The sequence below is a fragment of the Lepisma saccharinum genome, chromosome 20 (assembly GCF_977018435.1).
Source record: "Lepisma saccharinum chromosome 20, izLepSacc3.1, whole genome shotgun sequence".
NCBI classification, from domain to species: Eukaryota; Metazoa; Arthropoda; class Insecta; order Zygentoma; family Lepismatidae; genus Lepisma; species Lepisma saccharinum.
Genome location: NC_139248.1, coordinates 6,579,618 through 6,599,652, shown reverse-complemented (window position 1 = coordinate 6,599,652; position 20,035 = coordinate 6,579,618). Strand labels below are relative to the sequence as shown.

The following is a 20,035-nucleotide window of genomic DNA, read 5'->3' as shown; positions in this document are numbered from 1 at the left end:
AAACACGAATGCAAGACAAAAATACTTAAACTAACTAACTCTCTATCCGAAGGTTCATGGCTGCAGCAACACATACATTCCATCTGTCCCTATCCTGAGCAATATCTATACTCTTTTCCATCCCTACCAATTTCCTTTAGGTCCATCTCAACGTTGTCCCTCCATCTTCGTCTTGGCCCTCCTACAGGTCTCTTACCATCAGGTTTCCCAACAAGAATCCTGTCAACTCTTCTTTCCTCTCCAATTCGTGCCACATGTCCTGCCCACCTAAGTCTTCTCGATTTAATCATTCTAATAATATCTGGACATGAAAACAAGAATGCAAAACAATAATAACTATAAAGTCTAATTGATTTATATTAACACAAAGCAATAACTAAATAAAAACGCCTACATACCAAAACGCTTCAACTATTTCATAATTGAGGACTAAAAGTGGTAAACGTTGTAAGTGCCAAAAGCGAAAGTGTTGGGAAATCGCATCGTTCCGCACATCAGCCCGTAAGAACGTGCACACTAGTGACCTCTTTAAACGCACTTTGAACTACTTAGAGGGCTACCAGCCACTTTTCACGTTTACCACATTATAAAGCATGGCATATTTCACAGTTCAACGTGGAAAACTGTGTTTGAATTCTTGTGGCACTTACAGCGTTTACCAATTTTAGTCTTCAATTTTTTACCATCTTTAACCAGTGAGTAAAGGAATTCGTTTGCTACTTTATGATATCTGATATATATAAAAATTACAAATTAATTTATTTCTATGCAATTAATAATAATAATATATTTTTAATTTACTAATTTATTTTTTATTTTAATACCATTATAAATATTATATCGTGTAATTAATGAATATATTTTTGGGGGGGTTGTAGATTAAGATATTTCTCTCCCCCACCAGTTTTTAATGATTTCGCACCCTGGAAGAGTTATTACTTACCATGGAAGTTAAGCATCTGTCTGTCCTATAAATCTACACGAGTTTCCCCTCCCTCTCCCCCTCCCCATGTCTCCCCCCTATCTCCCCAATGTTCTTTCGTCTAGTCTTGGCATTTTAATTAACGCTTGTCGCGAGGAAACTAGTTGTTTTAGTATGCAATGTTAATTGGGCATTAACCTATGTCTACTGCTTCAAACTATACTCATTCTAACACTTCGTTTTGAGAGAAAAACCTCTTCTCTCATCTTCAGGTGGTTTATTTTCCCGGTGGTGGAAATCGAACAGACAGATCTGTGATTTTACTACAAATCCGATAATAACCCTTGATAACACCACTGTCTTGTAAAGCAGTAACAAAATACAATTTCATCATAGTTTTATTTATTTCCTTTCCTTGTGATCAGAGGCAATGTCTCATATTTACATTCCAAATTACTACCAACTCACAACCAGCTATGTGTCCCAATGCTCTTGTACGTGACGAATGCGACAACACAATTCAATCTTAATTTGTTTGGAGTACCTCGAGAAGAGACGCCGTTGAGAACCACCTACCACAGAGTACACCACTCATTGTCACGTGGAACACCTATTTTCGCTTACCTAAAGAACAACGCGATTCTGTTTCTCCTGGTTAAAATTGAAACGCAGACTGAAAGATATTTAGAAATGTCGATATCGGTATTATATATCGTAGGTATCGATATATTGATCGATATTAATAATATTCAACCGATATGGAAATACCGATATCGCATGACCACACAAGAGACAATTATCACGTAGCTGCGATGTCAATTTTTGATGAACTTATTATGTCCAAGTAGGTTATACAAAATGCGAACTCTTTTTGTTACCCCAATCACTGTACAGTCACCAGCAATACAAATGGCACACCTAGATCCTGAAATAATCGCTACGTTCAAGGCGTTATGTGGACGGCGATAAGGGATTTTAATAGCAAGTTTTCAATGGCAATTTATACCACAGCCGTTCAGTTAGGCAAAACACATAACGGCTTGCATTATTCCAGAATGTAGGTGTCTCATATTGCTAATGACTGTACAGTCACGGACACTTATGTGTTGTAACGATCGACTTTGGAGTCAATTGAATCATTACAACCCAGCAGTGTTCGTGACTGTACATGTTACCATCATAGCATGCGTCTTTTTCCCGCATGAGACAAGCCAAGACTTGCGTCAAACCAACCAATAGCAACTTAGTAAATTCCTAACTCATTTTTCAGTATTAATTGTTTATTACTTTCCGGTAATATTTTATCAAAATGTCACTAGGAAAATTTATGCACAACGAACAATGAATTGGCTGTTTTAATGTTTTTATAATTTTCCAAATAAGATAATACATTTAATCCGAACAAACTTGACTGGCAAATAACACCCATACGCAGGCAAGGATTCGAACTCGAGAACCCTAGCATCGTATCCCACTGTGCTATCTCCGGCATGGAAATCGGCCCCAACTGAAATGTCATTCTGATTGATTCCATTGTGTAATACTCGTGAAATCCGAGTGTGCGTTTATCCACAGTATCTCCGTAGCCACACAACACGTGACAATATATTGTAGATTGTTACGTAAGTTTCTTCGTGTTTTACAATGGAATGACCTATAGAGATTGAACTTTCAACACCCCAATGCGAAACGTTTCTGCTTCACTGTATGTCTGTGTGGATAGTACATTTAAATAAACGTTCAAACTCCTTAGTTGTGCACACTATAAATATATTTTTAGAAACGGAATAAATAAAATTGTGTTCCCGGGTTCGAATCCCGGTCCTGGTATGGGTATCCTTTCTGAGTGCCCCTTCATCAATTCCATCATATCATCCCTCATCCTCATTAGCCAAAAGTGTAAGAATAACAACCCTAAATAACAAAAATAAAATTACATTAAATTCAGGTAACTATGAATGCTTTTTTTTTTTTTAATTCATATTCATTCATACTTTATTGGTTTTAGCTGTTATACCAGCTCTACACCAAGTGTCCTAAAAATATGTCATGCATGACACTGTTACACAAATTACAAATTTTGAATATATACAGTTTTCTTATACATAATTTATCTACATCATTATCATACAAATTTAAAATTGATAATAAATACAATTGTTATATCTGGTGACTATATCAAGTTACACATTTTGAATATTTACAATTTTCATATGTCTATATTAATATCATGAAAAAATCTACAAATGATAAATACAATTGTTACATCTGGTGACGATATTAAACAGGATAAAGAAGTTGGAAGAGGTATTCCTTTCTTTATTAGATTCTTGAATAACATCTCCCTTTGAGTGGTATAAAGTGGACATTGAAATATAACATGATGAGCATCTTCCTGATCTAGATTGCACTTGCACATAGGTGAATTTACTAAATTAATTTTATATAAATGGTGATTTAAACGTATGTGACCTGATCTCAATCTTAGTATTAAAACTAAAAACTTTCTGGGTATATTAAATGTATAAAACCACGGAGTCTTATTGTTTAAATTTAGTACATTTTTATATGAATGACCCATATATGTAAATTTTTGTTTGACCCATATCTCCCAATCTTGTTGAATTTTGTTTTTAACTCTTGGTAACATATCTGTATATGATAATAATATATTCGTTCTGTAATCCATAATTCTTGCTTCTTTAGCATTTTTATCTGCCAGTTCATTATAATGAAAACCTGAATGTGCTGGTATATATGCAAAATGAATTGTCCTTCCCTCTGTAGTTAACTTACCATACAATCTTATTATGTAAAGTACCAATGCTGATGCCTTATATAACTTTTTATATGAAGATTGCACACTGTACAAAACACTTTTAGCATCTGTTAATATTAATATCCTTTTATCTGGAATATTATTAATGTACATCAATGCACGATATATTCCATATGCTTCTGCCGAGAAAATAGAACACTCTCCAGGTAGTCTAAACTTTTTAATATTTCCATTTGAAGAGTCAATAAAAGCACATCCTACTTCTTCTTTATTTTTTGATGCATCTGTGTATATGAATCTATAACTCTCCCAATTTTGTAAATATAATTGAATATTTGCATAACTTGTTAATGAAACATTCCTTACCGGTATTTGATCATATGAAATTTCATAAATTGGATGTTTGCTATGCGTTATTATTGTAGAAAATAAATCTTGAAATTCTATTTTACATTGTAGGAAAGTTGAATATTGTCCCTTTATTTTGTTCTCTTGATATAAAACCCATTGGTCTTGCATAAGTTTATTTACTGGATGTTCTTGTGTTTCCCAGCACTTGAAAACGAATTTATTTGTAATCCATTTGCATCTATACTTAAAAGGTTTTTCTATGGATTCTAAATAAACTCCTACATTGGGAGCTGAATTCATGAGACCCAATGATCTCCTCAAGACTTTTCTTTCTAAACTATCTATCTTAGATAGAATTCTTTCTGTAGCATTTCCATATATGCTGCATCCGTATTCTAGCTTAGGCCTAAAAAAGTTTTTGTAAAATAAAAGCATTATTCTTGGGTGAGCACCCCAATTAGTATTTCCTAAAATTTTAAGCATGTTGAAAATTTTTTCACCTTTAGCTTGTAAATACCTTATATGATCCATCCACATTAATTTTCTATCAAAATTAATTCCTAAATATTTTATTTTATTTTGAAATGGAATACCAGCAATTTGTGTCAACGTATTTGGATATTTATGTTCACTTTTGTTATTAAAACATACAGCTGCTGACTTGTTCTGTGATATGATAAAGTTCATTCTCTCCAGCCAACATTTCACTTTATAAAAATTATTTTCTATTTTCTGAATACCATCATATGGATTACAAAATGATCCTAATATACACAAGTCGTCTGCATACTGAATTATTTTTATTGTAGAATTATGAAATTGAAATATTCCTCTCATATATATATTAAATAATAATGGACTCAGTGGACTTCCCTGAGGTAATCCTTGTGAAGTGGTACGGGGCCCACTAAGTGTGTCCTGAAACCAAAATAATATTTTCCTATTTATCATCAAGTTCCATATTATCTTCATAATTATTTTCGGAGTATTTGTCTGATTTAACATATCAATTAATATATGAGGATCAACGCTATCATATGCACCTTGTATATCTATAAAGTGAGCAAATGTATATTGTTTCTTATACATTGCATTTTGAACATGCAATGTTAATGTTGATAATGCATCAATACAACCCTTGTTTAGCCTAAAACCAAACTGATAGGGATAAAAATATTGTTCTTTCTCAAAATACCACTCTAATCTTTTTAATAATAATCTTTCAAATATCTTCTCAATTGTAGGAGCCAACGTAATAGGTCGATATGATTCAGCTTCTTTCGGATCTTTAGTTGATTTAAGTATAGGTAGTATCAGATGTGTTTTCCAGTTTTGTGGCACATTTCCACTTCTCAGAATATTATTATAAATATTTACAAGTACTTTTAATGCATTGTCCGATTGATGTCCTATCATTTCATACGTTATTCCATCGTATCCTGGAGCAGTTGATTTTATATTACTTAGAGTTTCTCTTAATTCTTGCAATGTTATTTTTGAATAAATTTCATCAATGGAACTTATATTATTTATAATCTCGGGTATTTTATTTCTTACATAACTAGGTGTAAACTTTTTTTCAAAATGTTCTTGCCAAATTGTTGTTATAGGTGAAACTCTAATTTTATGTCCTTTTTTAAGAAAATTTATTTTTTTCCAAATTGTGTTTGTTTTAACAGATGGTGATAATGATTCACAGAATTCTTCCCATGCTTGCCTTTTTGCTTTATTAAAGATACGTTTTGCTTTAGCAATTACTTGTTTTAAATTTATCCAATTATTTGGCAAAGGTTGTTCAGCAAATATTTCAGACAATCTTATTCTTTCTTCTTTTGCAACTTGACACTCATCATTCCACCAACTTATAGTGGGAAAGTTGTTTTTATTATTAATTTTCTTCCGTTTAGCTACAATATCCATTGCATATGTTATTAATTGTAAATAACGTTGACACGTTATGTTTTGTTCCTGTTTAATATCTTCCATTGAGATATAAGAGTCCAAAATTATAGAATATAATTCCCAATCGATGTTTTTAACCTGCCACCTTCTAATTGGTAATGAATATATTTTAGTTACTGAGTGTGCATCATTTAACAGTGTAATGAAAATTGGCAAATGATCACTACCCCTATTCACAAAATCTACTTCCCAAAACAATTTATTTATTATATTATTTGACACAATAGTTAAATCTATGGCTGTTGGTGATTTACCATTCCATGGATAATGAGTAGCTGACCCATCGTTCATGAAATGTAATGATCGATCACTAATCCAGTCCAAAATACTACATCCTAATGCATCTCTATAATTACAACCCCATGCTTCATGATGAGCATTCATATCACCTGTGATAATGACATTGTCGTGGACATAATATAATAATTCATTAAAGTGTGTTACTTTAATATGTTGAGATTTATAACTCGATGGAATATAAATTGAAACTATTGTACACTCTAATGTGTTCATCTTAATTTTCACTGCTATTAATTCTACATTAAATAATTTTATCAACCCTAATGATTCTGGTAATGTTACTCTCTTAAATTTTATACTTTCATGTATATATAAACCTACACCTCTTGTATCTTTAGTATGTAAATTAGATATTAACTCGTAATGAGGTATTTGATAATATTGATGCTGTCTACCACGAAATTCGGACAAACTCAATATACCTGGATGATGCTCATCTATAATTTGTAATACTTCTAATCTTCTAGCTGTAAATGAATTTATATTCCATTGCACCATAAAAGACATACCTATTGATCCTCTTCTACAAGTTTAACTTTCTGATAATATTGCAATTATCTTTCCTATAATTTGTTGCATTGAAATTAAAATCTTCTGTTTCTTCCTGGAATCATCTAAATCACGAACTGATTCAATCATGTCTGGTAAAAGGTCCAACAATGACTGATATATTTCCTTTTGTCTACAAGAAACTGATTTACGATCCGAATATCTTCTGCAATTTATATTGTCCATATCTTGTTCTTGCTTACTATAAGGGGATTCTCTCAAATATACTGGATATTTGTATTTTATTTGTTCTTTTTCTGTGTCTGATGAGGATGAAGAATCCACGTTCACATCCTTTTTGTTTTCCCGTGGGAGTTGTACAATACGTCTTGTAGCCGTTTTCATAATCTTCTTTGGAGGTGATGTAACAACTTTGCTGTATTGTACTCTCATTTTTTGACCACTATTCTCTTTTGCTATTTTCTTTTGTTCCGCCATTTGAGTTACAAAACTCGCACAATAACTCTCTCTGCCCTCCTTGCAACTATCACTTGTTGGTGCATTCTTCTCATTCACATAACTCTTTTTGATGGGAGGGAATTCCAATCCGCTTCTTCGAACAGTTTCATGTTGAAATTGATCCCTAAATAATTTAATTTTTTGTTCACATGATATATTTTTTGAATTATTTCCCGTCACAATACCTTTTGCTTCATAGTATGAGATGTTTTTCTCGGCCATAATAATTTGAATTTGCTTTTCATCCTGATATTTTGAGCACATTTTGTTGCAAGCGTTATGATCTCCTTTGCAATTTATACATGTTTCACTCATTTCGCAGTTTCCTTCGTGATAATCTTGGCCACATTTATAACACAATTTTTTACCCTTGCACTGTTGACCTGTGTGAGCAAATCTGAAACATCTATTACATTGCAACACTGGTTTCACACGTGGCACTACCTCAACTATTTGTTTTCCAACTGCTATGTATTGTGGTAAAACTGTCCCCTTAAAAGTTACACATAAGACTTGAGTAGGTTCAAGCTTAAATGACCCATCATTCCGCCATATTTTCTTCTTCATTCTTTCCATCTTAGTCACTAGCACTGGGCTTTCTATACTGCTTTCCAAATACTGCATTTCAAATTCTGTGGGTATTCCAAACACAAGGCCTTCCTTCTCCACTAAAGATTTAGGAATTCTGGCATTTACTCCTAACTTGTCTAATAACACTTTATTTTTCACAAAGTTATTAGCTTCTTGTGACGTGTTGAATAATGCTCGAACTCTATTTCGTCCACTTTGATCTACATACTTTACTTTCACATTATTATCCATCAACATATATCCAACTTTAACTGGATGCAAATTTCCTAACTGTTGGTTTCTACTTTCTATTATCACTAAATAGGGTTCGTTGGCACCTATGTCATACTGGTATATTTTTTCTTCATGATTGGTAGTGTGTTCCATCCTAGAACTTTTGTTACCCATTTCATTTTGTATTGTATTGTTCTTTCTTTTATTCGGCCCATTTACTTTGTGTGAAATGTCCATGACATCATTTACATCATTTTCTTCATGTTTTGAATCAGATGATATTATATCAATATTATCACTGGTTATAGTATTATTGCATATAGCACTATGTCCGTCCTCAACAATATTGCTTCCCTTTTGATCCATTATGATAAATAAACGAGACAGTTAAAGCACATCTCTAATACAATCCAAAGGGATATTGAACGTCTTAAATTGTAATAGATTTGATTATTATCAATCAACTTTTGTCCTTTTCTATCACAATAGATAATAATCTAAACACTACTTAATCTTACTACACAAGTCCTTCAATTAAATCCACATAACATTCGATTCAATCTAGCGAATAATCTTGCTTATTGAACCAATACGCCATTTTTTCACTCAATCTCAAAATCATTTATTTATTTTTTTAAAAAAAAAAAAAAAAAAAAGTCATGTTCAATTTTTCAAGATAGTTGCATGGCCTCGGAAATTGGCGGTTTTAGACCATCAACCCCGCAGTCAACTTGTTACGGTTTACATTGATTAAGGAATCTAATATTGTTCATCTAATCACTAAGTTACTGCAAGAAAAAAGTCTGACATACGTCATCATCTTGACGCATGTCAGTTCTGAAGGACGCATGCTGAGAGCTATTAGTCGTCAAAAATGCGTTCCACCCTCAGAGAATTCTGTTGCCTTGATTTTTTTATTCTCTCACCCAAGTCTGCCAATCAGCTTGCAAACTGCATTCTTGCACGTTCAATCACACTGCCAATTATTATGTCAGCACGTAAGAATTGCCTGTTTTTTTCTTTGTTGTGATGTGCAACAATCGTTGTAATTGACTCTCACCAAGGACTTATTTAGAACGGGGCGCAGTCCCTTCTCCCCTTAAAAATTTTAATAACAAATTAAACACAGAACGTGTTTGTATTATGTTAAGTGTACAACATGAGATGCGTTTATTTATTTCTGCCTTCTTTGTAGTACATACTCAGAGAATTAACATATCCGGTACCCTTGTACAGTCACGAACACTTCTACGTTGTAAAAAGACTCCATTACAATCCAATGGCATCGTTACAATCCAGAAATGTTCGTGACAGTACAGTGGGATCCGTTAGTATTACCGTGCAAATTGACCATGGCTATATTCATTAATTTTTATCTCGCATCCTATTGTGTTCTCAAGCGATGTATTTTTATGTATGCTGGTGCAGAAGTTGTGAACAGCTTGTTTTTTGTGTTTCCTTTTAATTCTTGAAGCTCTTATTGGGTCAAATAAAGTGCACGAACATGGTGATGGACAATTTGCACGGTAATACTCATGGATCCCACTGTACATGATCGTTTGAATGTTTTGAATTTTGAATTTAGGGTGCTTCAGCACTTTGGCTATTTTGCACCCGACAATTTATACGGGGTCCAGCCTATTACCATAACTAAAAGAACATAACTGTCGTGTCGTGTCGTAACCATTAAGATAATAAAATTTTCTGACTGGTTAAAAGCTGAGGCTGTTAAGAGGCACTCAGCACAGATAAGGACAAAACACATGACGACACAGAATTGTACTGGCCATGGGGGCAGTCGCCAGAGCCTCGTTAGCCTGCAGTCCAGGGTGTACTACGTGGAAGTGAGGTTCACTATTGGGTGCACGACGTGGAAGCAGCACCCCTTACACCCCCAGTACATGGAAAGTTAACAGCCACCAAATCATCATTTCATATAATTTTGCTCTGGGACCTGAGTTTCGAATCCCGGTCAGGGCATCTTTATTCTTTGTGCGTTCCTTCATCATATTATCAATCATCCTCATTGTCACGTTAGACAAAAGTGGCATAAAATCGACGCTAAGTAACAAAATCAAATAATTTTGTTGGTTACATTGATATCTAATTTGCTCAAGTTCATGAGTGATATCTAGCAACTTAAACTTGTGGAAATTCGCTTAATATACTGTGGATACCAAGACATGAGAAAGCTGCTGATTTAAGTTTTTCGAAGATACAAAAAAAATCAAGACTGGAAAAGCCTCTTGCTCCACCATCTATTCACCCCGAATCTTACACACACACAACCAAAATGATAGAGATGAATGGAAATAAAGAGGGTTAGATATAAAATGGGAAGGGATAGATAAACAATGAAGAAAGCGAACAAAAGAAGAATGTACACGAAAGGAAAAAGAAAAAGAAAGAGAAGGACAGAGGGAGAGAAGGGAGAAATACAGGAAAAAGGGGAAAAGAAACAGAAAAATGAGAGAGAAATTGAAAGATAAGAATGAAAGATGTAGAAAGGGGAGAAGGGGAGAAAGGGAGAGAAAAAGATAGGGAGGTAAGGAAATATAGAAAAAGAAAAGAAGAAAAGAAGGAAAGATATAGAAATGCAAACAAAGAAGGAGAGAGAGAGAGCGAGTTAAAGAAATTAAGAAAGGAATAAATAGAGAAATTGAAGAAGAAAGAGAACAGAAAGAGAGAAGAAAATATAAAGAGGTAGAGTTAGAGAAACAAGAAAAAGAGAAAAAGAAGAAAGCGAAACCGAGAGAGATTTGAGGAGAAAAGAAAATACGGAAAGAAGGAGATATAGAAACAGAAGAAGGAAAGGGAAAAGAATAGCAAGAAGAGAATAAAATAAGAGAGAGAGAGAGAGAGAGAGAGAAAAGGAAACGAAGAAAACTGAACGAGCGAAACAAACAACATGCACTATCGAAGCTGATCTCCACCTGAGAATGCTTCTTCCACCCTTGTCTTGAAAGGGGATGCACGTGGACTTCCAGCAAAGTAACACACTGACTCAGAGAAACGAAGGCAACATAAATCGAACACTCAAGATAAAAATAAAATCGAATGTGACAGTTTGAGCACGACCGGTCCATTGACTCATAAACTATGATCGAAACTGCAAATGGGTTATGATAGGAAGTATCTGACAAGGAAGTTAGTGTGGAAACAGCTACAGGGTACTGCACGACGATTAAACAATGACCCTTTGACCTCTGTGCCATCCTCTTACTACTTGTCAATTTATCTACAATGACCCAGTTGTTCTGTTCAATCACAAAAAAGTATTGCATTACATCTAGATCTTATTTTTTGCAAGTTCACCCTGTTTATTATTCAGTCTTGAGTTTCTGAGAGAGCTTGCAGACCAAAGCAAAAAGCGACCACGGAGGTATGCATTTTTTTTCGGGAGGGGCTGGAATTGTAAAGCTTCTTTCTTGGGGGAGACATACACACTAAGATATTTCGTATACTGCAAACTTTCCACTCTCGAAAATGGCAAACAAGGGTCATTTTACCACTGCAGTGTCGCATGTGACAGTTGCACAACTGCTCCAAAAGTTCCGGGAGACAGGATCAGTCAACGATAGGCAACGGATCAGAACGTCGACGTGTTAAGAGGATTCATTCTGGCACTGTTTTCTCACCTGGAAAATAATACATTTGTTACAATCGTGCAGTGCAAGGTCTGTGCTCTAGACATTACAATTTAACTTCGCAACAGTGCTGCCAGTTCTGTTTGATTCACATTAGTGGATTTTCTTCTTCGGTAACCTTGGACGAAAGCAGCTTTCCACTTCAGTTCATTTTCACACCTCAACGTGACTTAACACTTACTTTCATCAAAGTACTGTAATCATTGTCAGTCGTGAGGTTAAATCATTGAACTTTAATGTACATGGATGGCATTGAATATAATCAGGATAATAACAAACATAAGAGTTCAAGGTGAATGCATACTGGCGTTGATAGTCGTTGAAAACAATACAAACGGGTAGTTTTCGCAAAGTCTCAACCTGAAATGTGATCCCCTTTTTAAAATTTGGTATGTGTGCTGCATATGCTGAGCATAGTTTCAGAAGGGGATTCAGTCGAGATTAGTGGATTGAGGTCGGAAAGATAATTTAATGTTCTGGTCAATTTTATTATAACAGTCAATAACAATTTTGATTTACATATTATGTCTCGCGACAAGAAATGTAGAAGTTAAAGATTACTCTTTTTAGGACCATATTAGAGAAGAAAGTATAATCTCATCATGTCTTTATAAAATCTCTGTATTATTTTGTCAAAGCTTGAAATTATATCAAAGTGAATCTTCAATAGTGCCAGTTCGGAGAGTTTTATTCTGTAGTCTGATCTGGCTACACGGTATGACGTCATTCTTATGGGTTGTAAAACAAATGTTTCAAGAGAAGAAAGGAGATAGATAGAAGAACCTTAGGAAGACAGAGAGAGAGTGTGAGCAATAAGAGTTTAATCCTAAGACAGGAAGGAATGCGAACATCTAAACAGAGAGGTATAAAATCAGAAAAGGGGAAATGAATGCAGATAAAGGAAAGAGGTTAATAATACGAAGGCAGTTTTGAATGTTCAAGAGTAAAGTGTCGCTTCATGAATTGCATCACATTATCACTCATTCTTGTCTTCGCGACAGAGGCGCAACCACGAATTTTTGTCCGGGGGTCAAGTACCAGGATAAACGTGCCAATAATAATAATAATTTCAATAATAATACTAATAATAATTATAACATTATTGATTTCCTATATTTTACTTTACGTTTGTGCCACTTTTGGCTAATTTGCGAAGATGGGGATGAGTGATGATATGATGAAATTGATGAATGGACACTAACAATCATCCATGCCCAAGCCGGGATTCGACCAGAGACCAACATTAATATTATTATCATTTTTTCAACACGTTCAATTTTACATTAATAATGGAAAACAAACACATAAACTATTTCTGAAAGACAGAAAATGCTTGATAAATGCATTCCAAATATTATTATTATTTACATTATCATGTATAACTTTCATGCACGATATGTTTCACACATATGCAACAAGGAGCGAATTGCCCCCTGCAGGTACACTTGGTCGTCAATGCCCGCTTTGCACCCCTAGAACTCATTTCCGTCCAAGGTTGCCCCCCAACCTTGCAATGCCCCCCTGTGGTTGCGCCACTGCTTCGCGATTAGCCAAGTAACAGAAAGGTGAATTAAAATAAGAGACATATCTGTCAATGAATACTATTAGAATGTGAATAATTGTTGCGTAGTTGTAACGTCGCCTTGTAATCAAGGGGTCCTGTGTTCGATACCCGGTGGAGGCCCATAGTTGTTCTGTTCCCACTTTAAACTGGACTTACAACAACAACTCGTCAACACTTGGTCAAACTATAGTTAATTGCGCCAACCTCCGTGGCGGAGTGGTTAGCACAGCGCGCTACAACGTCAGAGGTCCCAGGTTCGAAATCAGGCCGGGACTCGAACCCGAGAACTACGTCCTCTACCACCGAACCGACGCCAGAGTGACCATGGCCTTAGAACAGACGGCATCCTCTGGCGATATCAAGACGTATATCGCAATCTGAGAATAATAATTCGTGTCATTAAGCGTTAAGGCATTTGAACACAAACATTTCTCAAAAGAAACCCTTTGACCTACTTATCTGCAGCGCTTGCCATTGAACTTGAAATGCGAACTTGGGTAATTTCTTGGAATGGCTGAAACAGCAGTGTTGCGTCTTGGGAAATGCTGAACGCGTACGTCAAAGGAAGCAGTTCTTATTTGCTTTATTAACTCGCCTTACGTTTTGGCTGTGTCCATGTCGAAAACTGCATGCTGTAAATTTCTGCAAGTTCAATTTAACACCACAGTTGCATGACTAGTGCCTCAGAAATGTTGTCTCGAATCTGAAAAGTGTGAGTGAGGAACAAAACACAATCTCGACTTGTTTCTGCCGTAGAAAAAAGGTTGAACAAAGTCATTTGATTGTTCAGCCTGATATACTTGTTCTAAACCAGAAGAGTTGTAATAGCCAAGACGTCAACTAAACTACAAGTGAAATTTAGGTGAGTAGCCGTGAGTTCTTGTACATGATAATTCCAGCACTTGATTGAAATGTGTAATACTGTTTGTTGCTGTTTAGTGAACTTGATTTGGTCTACATACGTCATAAATGCTCACACGCGGGCAAGGAATGATATCATTTAGTAAGTATGAAGTTTTCTTCGTTTGTTAGGTGTGTGGAAGAGGGTAATCATTTCAAATTCCAAAGAAGAAGAAAGCTTGTTATTATTATGGTAATAACATAATAATGTTCCTGTATGTAGTATCCCAACAGGATGGCCAAAAGGTAAAGTTTCCTGTGCATAGCACCGTGCTATGAAGGCACATTTTAGGGGATGTGGGAGTAGAGTCCCACACAGGGCTGGATTAAGACGAAATTGGGCCTGATGCTTGAAATCTTTGGTGAACAACAAACACAACGACGTTATAGTTACGTCACAGTGCAAAGGATAATTGTAACTGTATAATAAGTAACGTTGTGTCTATGCGTCCAAAATTGGGGCTCCAAATTTCATTCTAAGATTTATTTTCAGGTTAATATAGCAAAAGAAAACTATTCAGCTTTCGGAAAATTCTCGTCTGTTAAATGGGCCTAATGCTGCAGCGTCAATGGCACCCACCTTAATCCGGCACTCCCACATATTCTCGATATCGGCTATTTTAGAGCTGATATGATCAACACCACCCTCCGGCCGCATTTAACCCCCCAGGCAGCCATTGATTTGAGGCTGGGTGAGGCCCCAGATCCGCTTTATGCGGAGACAAAGCCGGAAAAATTCCAACCTTAGATCCCCTATTATTCCTGGAATCGAACCCGGGTGGCAGTCGGACGCCATACCGACTTTTTAATTATTATTCTTTACAGGAATACCCCCATGCCGTAGTATCTCCCGACAAGCACAAACATCCTTATCCGAACCGGGATTCGAACCCGGGACCCCTGGCGTCGTAGCGCTAACCACTCCGCCACGGAGGTCGACAGACTAAACCACCGCGGCTCGCATGTTAGAAGTAACACAACAAAGTTTATGACTAACATTTTCACATAGCAAGCGATCCGAAACTCAATCTTCCCCTTGCACGTTTTTGTCCACGTGACATCATGCGTTGTGTAACGCACTTATCGGCAGTAGCACAAACATACGTATATCTGATATCGTCAAAGCAATGAAAATAACTGGAAACTTTTGTTGTTTTCGAATTATATAAAACCGTGTCACCGGGCGTTTTGCCAAGGTTTACCACTGTAAAATCTCCGCCAAGGGGTGATTTCCCTTAAGACTTTATTCATAGTTATTGACCGAAATAAATAGGGCCTCTCCGTTGGAGAAGTGGTATCATCATTGTCTTGTAGTTAAGGGGTCCGGCTTCGATACCCGGTGGAAGCGCATAGTGGTTCGAATCCAACTCTAAACTGTAAGTCCAGTTCCAATTAGTCTTCCTCCATGATAGCGAAGTGGTAACGTCATCTTGTAATCAAGGGGTCCCGGGTTCCATACCCGATGGAGGCACATTAACAGAAGGTCAATTCCACCCCTGGTGTCGTAGAAACGACGCAGACCACTGCGGTAGTGTTTACACACACACTTTTACTGTACATCATATATTACACTTCCGCAGGGCCGCAGGGGTCTAAGGACTGACCCCTTTTTAAGACACCCAAATGTCACCCTCACTGCAGACTAACGAGGCTCTGACGTCTGAATCCATGGCCAGTACATTCCTCTGATGTGACCTGTGTGCTGTCCATATGTGTTTGTCCCTTCATCTATTTCAGCTTATCACCATTCATCTTCATTAGCCATAAGGGGCAGAAACACGAAGTAAAATAAAACAATTCAATCGTACACTTCCGCACAAATTCTGATGCCACATCTACACACATACAAATGATTCCACAGAGATGTATATGTTACTTCTGAGCATAAGCCAATGTAATGTATGAGGGGAATCTCCCTGGGCATTCCAGTGATCAGGCGCCAATTGTATTTCCTTGTTAAAATTACTTTCACTCATCAATTCCACGCCACGTGTCTAGATAATCGGTTCTTTTTGCCACCTTTTCCTGCCGAAGGTTAATTCCAATCTGCTTGGAGACCTCTCATCACGCTGTACGCTCCTTTCTACCTTTCTCTACAAGCGTTTCTCGTACTTTCTCTTTCCGCGAATTGTGTATAACCTGATCTCCTTGGAGAGTGTGAACGCGGGTTTAAGTGTTCTCTTGACAGCACAAAGTTTAGGACGACCTTCTCAATCCCAACATTTCTGTACATTCCAACGCTCTACACGGTAAGTGCAAAATTTAGTCATTGAATTATCATCTTTTTGATTGACCCACATAATATCTCACGTCATTTATATACCTATTCCCGTGTTCAATTTACACGGATCATTTAACAGAACAATCGTAAGATACCTGCAAATCTAGGGCTCGCATTCAATGTTGCCAGCCATAACTGTAAGTTTCTTTACTGTTGCACTGTGATGTTCAGTTTCTGTTACCGTTTAACATCAAGTTAAAATCAGAGGAGAAAGTTTAAGTATAACTGTTCAGCCGCACAATCAAAGATTTTGGCACGATATTGCATTCCAATGACCAGAACAGAAATAGTTTGATTTTCATCTTTGCTGACGAAACAATTTTCTTATCGACTACAGTGGGATCCATGAGTATTATCGTGCAAATTGTCCATCACCATGTTCGTGCACTTTATTTGACCCAACAAGAGCTTCAAGAATTAAAAGAAAACTCAAAACAAGATGTTGATAACTTCTGCACCAGCATACATACAAATCCATCGCGTAACAACACAGGATCTAAGAAAAAAATTAATGAAAGTAGTCATGGGCAATTTGCACGGTAATACTCATGGATCCCACTGTACGAATGGAAGCTTCGCTTTCTGATCTTGTTAGCAGCCAATTTTACATTTCACCAACTTCCATTGTGTTATCCCGGTTTTGTCTTGAGATATATGCACTGAAAAATAACTTCTGTTAAAGCCTCGCATAGAGTGGACTCAGGATGTTCAAACAATTTTGCTGTGGTCAACGTTTAATCTCAACCATTTATCAGTGTTATTTTAACACCACTGAGGCTAAACATTGACTAAGATGTAGTGTGGACTACTGGGATCACTGTCTGTGTCGTTTAACACCAATCTTTTAACACCAAACTTTTCTTTACAGTGTGTGTCTAAAACTTTAACTATATCTCTACTAACTTGTGAAAACTTAAGACATTCAATTCTCTAAAAATTTCCCCTAAAAGAAATGAACTTGAGCCAATTCAAGGTATGACGTTATTTCCTTTGTACATTTACGTCTAATCCAGCAACGTTCACAAATTCACTAAATTGTCTGGTTATGTACCAAATAAGCATATCAGAGCAAATTAAACATTACTTAATTAGTCGATAGTCAGATATTTACTAATGTATCCATCGACCATGTTCTTGACTCTTTCAAAGCTATCTTAACTTCGATCTTTGTGGTACATAAACCTGACGGGAGAAATGTATGGTTAATGTTCTAGTTGTCACGGGCATTGTTAATCACGAAATCACAGACTGGAACGTTTTGATAATTTCGCTATACTCATTCACATCCAGTGGCACGAACCTTTGAAAAACATTGTTTTGACTGAACTCGGAAATTTGTTTTATAATTTGTCAATAATATATGTCATTAGTAGGCTGAAGATTTGCCATGAAATGCCTCTTTTTGTTTCATGATTGAGAAATGTAGGTTTTTATGTTTAATTGCATAAATGAACGAATAGGTTGTTTCTGGAGAGTGTGTGGTCTGCAATATTTGGTAATTTTAGTTTTATTACCATTGATGCAAGGATATCAGACGGGACAGTTCATTCTTTTTAATACCTTTCTCGACTTCTTTAGAACTGTCTACCAGGAGAAAGTAAACAGTCGTTTTGGCACCCATTTGGTAATACGTACGTACTTTAATGTATAAATATACTGTATTATTTGCTGTTCAGCTTCCACCAGACAAAAAGTTAAAACAGCCAAATATATATCAGACTTTGAAATGAAATTGTTTATGAAAAGCATCGGAACTTCTTGTAGCAATTATAAACACATTATTGAACGATAACCTATGATCTAGGGCAAGGCTGAAATTCAGTGAACTTCTCAATGTCAAAATAGTGAACGTCCGTGACTACGATCTTGCAGATAACTGAAACCACAGTAAAAATAAAACAACTGATATGCTAACAGCGCCAGGACGAGTAATAATGTGTCAATATACTAATGTTATGTATTTTGAGAATCAAGAACACGAAAGTATTTTCGACATATTTTTAATGAATAATGCCAGGTGATGCGGAAATTTTCAAAGCACAGGCTATCTGTGTTCAACTAGTCGCGATGAAATATTTCGAAGTTAGTGTGTTATATACGAGGATCGTTTCAAGAGTTTCTGTAGGTTTTCTACTTCGAAATAATCTCCATTTATAACAGCGGCTTAACGTTTAAGCAAGTCTTGTGTTCCCTTTCAGACACTTTTTATGTTCACGTGTCTGGTGTCTTGAGTTCTCCTCCTAAGGGAACTTCTGAATGAAACCCAATTGTTTCTAGTGGAATGAAAGCTTTGATTTTTGTTAACAAGTCAAAATCTGGTAGACTCATGTCTGCACCGTATGGTGGGCGGGAGCAGTTCCAATCCACATTTTACCCAAAACAAATTAAATTGCTATGTAGGTAAGGAGTCAGAATTGGTGCCATGACGTTTCAGAGCAGGCGACCCGAGTTATACATAAAGAAATGAACCGATTCCGATGTATCGGTATCGACTTACCGATTCCCACCGATACCGATACTTGAAAATTGTAATAATTAAAATTTGTTTAAAATTTTGATCAATATTTGTGTGAAAATATTCTTCTCCAATTATATACGCAATTCACCAATAAATTTGCTTTGTAATATTCAAGAATTACATTAGAATATATATTATGTAATCACAAAATTAGCGCAAAATAAAAGAAAAGTTTGAATTTTGCATAATTTCAAGGATAATTAGACTCGGCGAAAGTATTGCGCTGCATTTTTTTTTAACGATCAAAGCGCCGGGAAATTATCGCTGGTACCGGTAGATGAAATACAACCGATACTTTCGGATACCGATACATTGGGATCGGTATCGGCTCAGTACTACTGAGAAGGAAATCGGTAAGGATGAAAGAGATTGGATTGACCTTGCCCAGGATAGGGACAGATGGAAGGCTTGTGGTGCTGCAGCCATAAACCTTCGGGTTTAAGAAGGCTGGAGAGTTACTAAGTTATAACTAGAGCCCGGATTTTTATGTAATATCAACGTACAAAATATGTAGGGATAATTGATAAAATATATACCTAAATATGTATTATCCAAAGGATATGTAGGAAAATATGTAGTATCAGAGAATATCGAATAGTAATAATAATCGAGTATCCAAGCAATTTCAAGAATTCTGCTAAATATATTTATTTTATTTGAACATATTCAACGTAATTTTAAGGACATAAGTTGTTCAAACTAAAATTTGTATCAAATTTATAAACTCAAAAAAGCACAGCAACGTGCACATATTTAAGAAACCAATTTTGTCAACTATTAATAACTTTTCGCATCGCAAATTATTGTAGAATATGTAAATAGTAGAACGAGAGTTCTTTGTAACTTTCGAAACAAATTGTAAAAAAATAGAGTCTACAGAAACAACAATCGAGTAAAAATACATAGCTACTTTTGTACTTTTTTGTACAAGGAAACATATTGTGTAACTCGCCGCGTACACAAAGTAGCTTCAGTAGCTTTCTTGTCCACCGATGCCAA

The 20,035-nt window shown here is 35.9% G+C and overlaps 1 protein-coding gene across 2 annotated transcripts in view; it reads left to right on the top strand.

The window, feature by feature from the left end:
• LOC146003687 (sialin-like) overlaps window positions 1–20,035 on the top strand; it is an 89,892-nt gene that overhangs the window by 7,987 nt on the left and 61,870 nt on the right. The window contains exon 1 of one of the 2 annotated variants that reach the window (XM_083142052.1): window positions 13,964–14,199. The exons of the other annotated variant lie outside the window; for it this stretch is intronic. The gene's annotated coding sequence lies outside the window, so the exon portion shown is untranslated. Of the gene's footprint in view, window positions 1–13,963; window positions 14,200–20,035 lie in introns of those variants that run through there. 2 annotated transcript variants of the gene reach the window in all.